The 10,381-nt window shown below is 31.3% G+C and overlaps 1 non-coding gene across 1 annotated transcript; it reads right to left on the bottom strand.

Annotated features, from left to right (window-relative positions):
• Window positions 1–308: 308 nt before the first annotated feature.
• LOC139851008 (small nucleolar RNA R71) lies at window positions 309–415 on the bottom strand. Its single transcript, XR_011760375.1, has one exon. It is a non-coding gene; the product is annotated as a small nucleolar RNA R71 (small nucleolar RNA).
• Between the last annotated feature and the right edge of the window lie 9,966 nt (window positions 416–10,381).

Genomic DNA, 10,381 nt, shown 5'->3' with positions numbered 1-10,381 from the left:
TAATCATACAAAGATTAAGTTTAAATTTGGTCAGAAATTTCCGGGTCATCACAGTAACTAATCAGTGCCAATATAGTGGTACGCCGAAAGAAGATCTAAACGAACATCTTCGAACCTTTAATAGGATCTGTACTCTATTCAAAATCAGAGAAGTTGAGAATGAACTGATCTATCTCATGTTATTTCCTTGGACTTTAAAGGGAGAAGCCAAAGATTGGTTAGAATCGTTACCTGAAGGAGCGATTGACACATGGGATATTTTAGTTGAGAAATTTCTTAAAAGATTCTTTCCGGTATCTAAAGCCGTAAGACTTCAAGGAGAAATTTTTACTTTCGCGCAAAAGCCAAATGAAACATTATATGAGGCATGGACAAGATTCGAAAAGTTGTTGAGAGGATGTCCTCAGCACGGTTTAGACACTTATCAAATAGTACAAATATTCTACCAAGGTGTCGACGTTGCTACACGAAAAGACATCGACACAGCAGCTGGTGATTCCATTATGAAGAAAACCGCAACCTAAGCTCACAAGATAATTGATAACACAGCCTCCCACTTGCATGAGTGGCACCAGGAAAAAGATATCTTTCGTTCATCTAAAGCGGCTAGAGCCGATTCTAGCCATGACTTTGATTCCGTTTCCGCAAAAATAGATGCTTTCGAGAGACAAATGGAAAAGATGAATAAAGATATTCACGCGATACGAATCAGTTGTGAGCAATGCGGTGGACCACACTTGATGAAAGATTGTCATATTTGAACAAACCATGGAACAACGAGAGAATGTTTCCTACATGAACTAAAGGCCGGGAAATAATTATCAAAATAATTATCAACCGCCATGAAGGGACCCGTCCTAATCCATCTGGACAAAGTCCATATCGATTACAAATGATTCTCAATAGTTGATTACATCGCGAGGTACTTGACCTCTATATGATACATTTTACAAACATTGCATTCGTTTTTGAAAAGGCAAACTTTCATTACATCGAAAATTGACAGCATGCACACCATTTCATAATATATCCAACTATAATTGACTTAATACTAATCTTGATGAACCCAATGACTCGAATGCAACGTTTTTTTGAAATATGTCATGAATGACTCCACTTAATATCTCTAAAATGAGCAAATGCACAGCGGAAGATTTCTTTCATACCTGAGAATAAACATGCTTTCAAGTGTCAACCAAAAGGTTGGTGAGTTCATTAGTTTATCAAAATCATTCATTTTCATCATTTTAATAGACCACAAGATTTTTATTTCTCATAAATATACGTCCCATGCATAGAGACAAAAATATCATTCATATGGATCGAACACCGGGTAACCGACGTTAACTTAATGCATAGAATATCCCCAAAACAGAGCCTCTCGTCTGTATAATAATCTCAAAGTACTAAAGAATTCGTACCCCGAATGAGACTTGTCAAGATCCATAGATCTACCTTTAGGATTCGCATCAATCAGGGGCCATTTCCCTAAATTCTTAGGTTACCAGACTTGAAGGGGCGATATTCGGTTTAATAATCCAACCATATAATGTAGTTTTAAGTACTTGTGTCTATTTCGTAAAACATTTATAAAAGCAGCGCATGTATTCTCAGTCCTAAAAATATATATAAAAAGGGAGTAAATGAAACTCACCATACTGTATTTTGTAGTAAAAATACATATGACGACATTAAACAAGTGTAGGGTTGGCGTCGGATTCACGAACCTATATCAGGTATATATATATTAACACACATACTTAAAAATTAACAAGTTTATTATTATTAATATACTTCTTATATTAATAATTTATATGTTATATTAATAATTAAATAACTTATATTTATCCTATATATTTTAAGTAGTTAATATTTATTTTCATGATACATTTATTAATGTTAATATAGTAAATACTTATTTAAGAAGTTTATTCTATTAGGGTTTATTTATGATAACAATACATATTAATTGATATATAGTTTAATTAATATCCTTTTAATAATAAAAATATAGTGATATGTAATATTACTATTATTGTAATGTATTTTTATATAAAAAATATCTATTTGTATTACTACTGATACTGATAAGAATGATAATAATGGTAATAATAATAATGATAATAATAATTGCATTAAGGATAATAATCTTAATTAAAATATTAAATTTTAATAAAATTATAGTTTTAATAAAAATGATAATTTTAATTATAACGATACTAATAACAGTGTTAATAATAATAATAATAATAATCAGATTTTCCATAAACTTCGTGTTTAATTTCTAAACTTATAACTCCAGTTCCTATAGCTTAATTTCATAGTCATATTCATAATTACACATGTATTCATATAATTTTATATTTATTTTCCATAATTTTACCATAACAACTTTTATTATTAAATTTTATAATATAAATGTTATTCACAGGTTCATAATCATAATAATAATAATAATAATAATAATAATAATAATAATAATAATAATAATAATAATAATAATAATAATAATAATAATAATAATAATAATAATAATAATAATAATAATAATACCAATGATAATAATACCAATGATAATGGAATAATAATAATAAAGATAATAAAATTACTACCTCACAAGAATAGGCTTTAAAAAAAATAAATGCCACTGCCCAGTTTCGAACCCATGACGTCTCATTCAACAAACACCCTCCATACCATTGAACGGTTAATTATTTCATGTAACAATTCACACGATTATTTATTTATCGAGTACTAGACTGTTTATCATTTTCATTGTATTTTCTTCAACTTATCACGTCACAGATCAAGCAACCCACGGCCCAACTATAATTACGGCCCAACAACAATTATATGTGGGATTTCAGCCCATCCTTCCTTCTCACGGCCCAATGTTATAAATTAAATCACGGCAGCCCACTTCAAACATTAATTGGCCCATGATAAAAAAAATTCGGTGACCAGGTGTAAACAAGCAGGAGTCAACAAAACTCAAAAGAATAAAAGGGTTTTTGATTTAAAACAACATCGATATCCTTTTAGCATCAACATCTCCTTTAACAGCTCATCATAATCATGAACATAATTATCAATATCTTTTTCATCATGAAACTAGCTGTAACCACATAATCATCATCGTTATCTTCTTTGACCTTCCTTGTTTCATCGTACATCGCCCATATCACTGTAACAGTATCATCGTTCATCATTGTGTGTGCGTACTTTAGGTTTTGGAAATTAATAGTAACAACAGCAGTAGGTTCGATCATTGTGTTTTGGTTTTGTTATGGGTCGAAAGCAGGATTCAAAAGGGACAGCCAGGTAACAACGAAACATGATTACAAAAATTATAGTTGCAGGTGATCTTTTTATGGTTGGTATTGATTCATGAAGAAGAAAAATAAGAGAGAAGCAAGAATGAGATGGTGTGATGATTTAATGGTAATCGAATATTAAGTTTTTGCCTTATAGGAAATTAGAATTAAATGTATAAATGGTGATGGTGTTTGTATACGGCAGTAGCAATAAGATTTGAAGGCTGCAGGGTTTGTTCATGCTCGATGGTAGGTGATTTGGGTGATGGTTGTTTAAGTTTGTAACGGAAACAGTAACAATTACAGCAACGAATAATAGTGATATGAGCTGCTATTATCGAACATAAATAGAAAGTAGATGAGTACAACAGCAGCTGCAGTAATCAGTTACGTGAGTCGTATATTTGGTATGAATTGTAGTAGTGATGGACTCTTGGTGGAGGTGTCCATGACATAAACAGGAAAGAAGCATAACAATAAACAGACTGCATGTTGGATGTGGTGGTTTGGTTTTGTTTGGTCGTTGGTAACAGAAACAGGTTTATAGATGGTGGTCGATGGTAAATGTTTAGTTCTCGGTTATCAAGATAGAAGAGGAAGAGATATAGTTAGAGAGAGAGGAAGAGAGGTGATGGTTGTGCTTGTAAGTTTGTGATGGTGGGGAGAAGGTAAAAGAAAAACATTCAATGCATGTATGTAATATGACGTGTATGCATTCATAGATGTAAGTGTGAGTTTGTATGTTTGTGTCAAAGAGTCAACAAAGTAAATATCAATTATTTCCATATGTCAAAAATCAATATGATCATCTCCCTTTTGTTTTTTTGTTTTTTTTTTGTCGGCCATGAATTACATAAAAATAACTAAATATGATAGTGATTTGTGTTGATGGTTAATGTTTGGCTTCAGTTGATGTTTACCCATATATGTATGTCGATATATATAAAGGATTTATATATAGTCTTGTAAATGAAGTAGAAAATGAAAGGTGTTTTTAATATTGCAAGTGGAAAGGTGATCATGTGGAAACACAAAAAGTTTTGGGTATATGTATCGATCGGACAGTCAAATGGCTTATAGAGGTGATCGAATAATAATCCAAATTATAGCAAGTGGGTTTAAATTGGTTTTGTGAATGAATATGGTACATGAAAGATGTAGGCAATTACAACATACATATATATAAAACTAGTAATAATATAACAATCTCATTTGACAAGTTGATAGAAACAATAGCTTTAATAATTCAACAATTAGTTCCTAAATACATTTTTAATAAGCCTATAATTTATAAAACTCATTTTCGGCTAACCGTTTATTTTAAAATCACCTAAGTTTCTTTTTAACTTGTTTACTATCAATCAAATGACAATTGAGCATTACTTTCGTTTACTGAATAACTTTGAAACCCTATTTATATATTCTATATACTTTATTTATATATAGATAATAATTATTATATGTTATTATTATTTTACATAATTAATTCTAACAATTACTATTTACAATATTTAAAATTATATTACCAATTATTATTTATATATATATACACACATATCAAGTTACAATTAATTGTTCGTGAATCGTCAAAACTGGTCGAAGGTCAAATGAATATATGAATCAGTTCAAAATTTTTGAGACTAAACCTAACAGACTTTGCTTATCGTGTCGGGATCATATAAAGATTAAGTTTAAATTTGGTCGAAAATTTTCGGGTCACTACACACCAAGGCCAAACTTCAATCGAAATCAAAACATTCTTTACAATCCAAATGGACCCAATAATAACTCGTATAACCAACAAAGTCTGAATACCAAACCAACTCAAAATAACACTTTCAATCAACAAAGACTTGGTTTATATAAACCACCAACCGAAGAGAAAAAGTCAAATCTAGAAGAAATGATGGCAAAGCTAATGGAATCTCAAACACAATTTATTACATCTCAAACCCAAACGAATGAGAGGTTTGATCAGTCATTAAGAACTCAACAAGCTTCCATTTTGAATCTAGAAAAACACGTAAGTACTCTTGCTAGCATGATGAGTGAGAGGGAACAAGGAAAGCTACCGAGTAATAATGAAGTAAATCCTCGGAATGAGAATGTTAATATGGTATCAACGAATTCTGAAAAGCCAGCATCAGAAGATGGGAAGGTTTTCGATGTGAGTAACAATGAAGAAGTTACAACACCACCACCACCATCCGAGTATGTAAAGCAAGTGGTGGCACCATACAGACCACCTATCCTGTTTCCAAGAAAAGGAGTTGAGTATGAGCAAGTAATAGGTAATAAAGTTTGTGATACCTCTAGAAAGAAGAAGAAGAATAAGAAAGTGCAAGAAACAAAAACTGTAAAAGTAAACTCGGTGAAGACAGTTCCATCGAAACCTCTACCCAGGTTGGGTGATCCGGGTGAATTTATTGTTCCTTGTCTACTTAGTGATTGTGTCATGTATGATGCACTAGCAGATTTAGGTGCGAGTGTGAGTGTTATGCCTCTTTCATTATATAAGAGATTAGGAGTAGGGAAGTTAAGTCCAACGAAAATGAGTGTTAGACTCTTTGATCAAACCATTAAGCACCCAGTTAGAATTGCTGACAACCTACCCGTTCAAGTAGGTAATTTAACCTTTTTAGTCGAATTTATTGTCATTGAAATAGAAGAGGACTCAAACATTCCTCTAATTTTAGGTCGACCATTCTTAGCATCCACCGGGGCGTTATTTGATGTAAGAAAGGGTAGAATGACACTTAGTGATGGTGACAAATCGGTCACCTTTGTGATTCGAAAGTCTAAATCTCCACCAACCAAAACCGTTGAACCAATAAAAACGATCGATGAGAAGCATATTGTTTTACCAACTCCAATGGTAGTGCTTAACAATAATAAAACGCCTAAGTGTGGGGAAGATGAAGTAACACCTAATGATGACTTGATAACAAAGAACCTCGTTGTTGATACAAAATTAAATAATCCCGTTATTAATAGTTCAATGAAGAAACTTATTAAACGAATTCGCGATGCTAAAATCAAGGGGAACTTTAAGTTGTGTAATCGGTTAGTATCCAATCTATCGCCTAAATAAAAGGTGAAACTAGTTGAATTTGTGGATATTACACAAGAATTTGACCAATGGCTTAAAGCAAAAGTCACAGATATGCAAGTTGATTATGGTCCAAGAGAAATTGACGATGAAGTTAATCATAATTTTGACATCACAGCTACCTAAGTGTGGGGAGATTCAAATGTTCTAAAAAGAAAATAATGTCTAGAGTTAGTTGTTCTATTCTCGTGTAGTTCTGAGAATGGAATCCGATTGGTGTTTTCCACTAGCAGACACTAAAGAACTAGTTTTCTCCCCCCCCCATTCTGAATTTTTGTTTTGTAGGTTTTGTATAAAATTAATATGCCTTTTAAATTTAAGTTTTGTGTGAATTTAAAAAAAAAATTTACTTTATTTCATTAAGTTTAAAAAAATGATTTCTAAAATTCTTCGTAAGTTAAAGACTAGGTCGTAGAACCGAAATTGCTTTACCCGAAGGTGGGGCGAAAAATTTTATTATCATTATTTTAATATTATTGATCTAAAGTATGCCAAAAAAATTAAAAAAAACCCGAAAATCTTTGCTTTTAAAAAACTCGCTTTAAAAGGACAAATTTTAATTATTCATTTAAATTATTTTAATAAATAAAGGTTTTAAAATATATATATATATATATATATATATATATATATATATATATATATATATATATATATATATATATATATATATATATATATATATATATATATATATATATATATATATATATATATATATATATATATATATATATATATATATATATATATATATATATATATATATATATATATATATATATATATGTTTGTAGTTTATCTTATGTATAAAACAGGGTAAAACAGCGCACTTTCAAAGACTGACATTAAGTTCAGCAAAAGTTACTAATTTTAACGACAAGACGTAAAATATCAAATGTGATTTAAAATAATATGTTTGCAAACTCGATATTTTTAATCATTTTTCTACAATAATCACCCTCATGAATTTAAATTTTTACTGATTTCTTGCAAATGAGGGCATTGCAAGATCTCAAGTGTGGGGAAGGGTTATAAATTCTCTCGGGTTTACACTTGGTTTAATTGCCAAATTTTATGAAAATTTAAAAAAAAAATTCAACTAAATGAATTCAAAATCATGTTTATACATATTTAAGAACAATAAAACTAGGTGTTAATGCCGAAATTATTGTTACCTCGGAAAGGACATAAATTGAGAAACAACCCAAAACGTTAGAATTCATTTAAAATGGAATAAAGGAGAATAAAAAGGTAAAGAAAAGAATAAAATAAAAGCTAAGTGTGGGAAGAATGCACCAAGTTCTTTAACATATATCACATATATTTGTACAAGATTATTGCAGGTACTTTTGTTTTGAACTAAACTAATCAGTTTTACCCGATTTACTGTAATATATTTGAAAGAAAGATGGATCTACACGATGAATCAATTCCATCATTAAAAGGAAGTAAAGTCTTCCGAAAAAGACACGCGCTTCTTGATTTAGGTCAGGAAGTTGTCGTCCAGACCAGTTGTAGAGTCTACGAAAAACCTTGAAAAGTTTTCTCTAAAATCAGCAGGAAATCCACGGATCTCAGCATCAAACAGGGTCGCCAAGTGGTCAGACTTATCCTAGCCATGAGAAGATCTATCTCGTAAAATGGGGAGGGTGTCGTGCAAATTAGCTTGATAAGACTAATGAATCAGACCCCCAGAAAGGATAATCTCCTTAAAGATTAAAAATCAGCTTTTAAGCCTGATATTACTCAATCCTTGAGATTGACTTTAAAGATTGAGAATTACAAACTCATGGAATTCGATGATATCTAAACTTGAGCTTGAACGAGAAAATATTTTGATCAAAATTAAAACCGATTTGTTTTCTGAAAACCTATTTTCTATGCGTTCATTACCATGGAACGTAAAATTCTGAGAATTCGTCAGAATTCATTAGGTCACCTGAACCAAATCGGGTGTCAACCATAAGAACGGTGGTTGCATAGCATGGTCAAAGACAAGACCTTGTGCCAGACCAAAAAATTATAGGGTGATCTTTACTATTGCTCCTACAAAGGATAGTAATTGCATCCGACATGTTTTTGTACCATGAACATCTGCATGTCATGAGACATTGCCTTAACAGTTGCTTGTTCATCGCTTTTCTTTACAACCGGACGGTAGTTTACCGAAAGGTAATATACGAGACAAGTAAACTGAACGTGTGCTTTCCTAATACAAGGTTAGAAAGTGGGTGACACAAAACCTCAAGTTTTGAGCTAAAATTTTAAACTCTGAAACCCACAAAAACATTTTGCAAACACCGGTGAAGGGTTATTCCGAAAAACTTACCTAGGGTAAAAGTTAGAATGAATTTTCAAAAGATCAAATGTTTTCATAAAGATCCAATTTCCTTAAGGATCTAAATTTTCATAGTCACGTGGGACTTTAAACTGCCTTTCAAATGTGCACTTTGCTTTAGAAACCGAAAGTAAATCGGCTATTTGATTGCAAGTGTCGTTGACCTGAACCCGAGGCAACTGTGGATGGCACACACACCTTTAACCATGGTTATATCGTTACTATCATTGTTTATACCGCCGTATCATAATCACTTATGTATAAAGTGTGAAGAATAAAGAAGTGATTCTAGTGCGATTTTATTTCAAGTTCTATATTGCTTGAGGACAAGCAATGCTCAAGTGTGGGGATATTTGATAGTGCTCCAAATGAATATATATTTAGGCTCAATATCCTTCCAATATGTAAAGCTTTTAGTTGTAATTGTTCTATTTTCAAGTAATAATCGTTTAAATAAATAAGTACGAAGACAAAAGAAGAAAACAATGATTTGAAGACGCAAATGACCAAAAAGCTCAAATGTACAAGATATAATTCAAGTGGTTCAATTTATTGATGAGAAACGTCCAAAAATGACAAGAGTACAAGTTGCGAAATGCAAAGTACAAGATATTAAATCATACGAAAGGACGTTCGAAAATCCGGAATTGGGACATAAACCGAGCATCAACGCGCAAGTCAACGGAGCTAAAATTACAAGTCAACTATGCACAAGAATATAATATAATATATATATAATTATATATATTATATATATATTTAAATAAAGTGTCGGCAAACTAGAAAACAAAGCATTGTGAGCTGGATCAGGTAGCCATGCGATCGCATGGCATATAGGCACAAAGCCCATGCGATCGCATGGGCATCAGAAGTTGGCCAAGTCTATAAAAGCTACAAGTTTCTGCCGAATTCAGTGCACCTCTTCACACTCTTCTTTCTTTCTTTCTGTAAACTATATTTATATTTATTATTTATAATATTAAGTTTAAGTTAAGATTAATAATAATTGGGTTATTGTAAGAAATGTTTTACGGATTTTAAAGTCGGAACTCTGTCCGTGTAACGCTACGCTATTAATAATCACTGTAAGCTATGTTCTTCTTTTTTAAATTAATGTCTCGTAACTAAGTTATTATTATGCTTATTTGAGTCGAAGTAATTGTGATGTTGGGCTAAATATTAAGATGGGGTTATTGGATTTTATACCATAATTCGGGTTTGGACAAAAGACCGACACTTGTGAACATTGGACTATTGACTATTAATAGGTAGGGGTAATGTCTAATTGAATGACAACTCATTGGAACCTGTCGAACCTATCTTCAAATTAGTTAATCTAATAATTATTAAATTGATTACGAATGTCCTATTTAGTGACGTTTATACGACATCGTTTACAATCATTTAATTAATCAATTGGATTGGGTAATTGATTATTCATTATGGCCAAGTGAATAAATTAATGTATCATGGACTAATTAAAACGGGGGTGGATTACATACAAGGATAATTGGTGTAATTGTTAACAAAGTATAAAAACTTTGGATTATACGCAGTCGATAACCTGGTGTAATCATTAAACAAAGTATTAAAACCTTATTACAGTTCGAATCCCTA

This window comes from Rutidosis leptorrhynchoides, chromosome 5 (genome assembly GCF_046630445.1).
Source record: "Rutidosis leptorrhynchoides isolate AG116_Rl617_1_P2 chromosome 5, CSIRO_AGI_Rlap_v1, whole genome shotgun sequence".
Lineage (NCBI taxonomy): Eukaryota > Viridiplantae > Streptophyta > Magnoliopsida > Asterales > Asteraceae > Rutidosis > Rutidosis leptorrhynchoides.
Note: the sequence above shows the minus strand (reverse complement) of the source record. Positions and strands in the feature narration are given on the sequence as shown.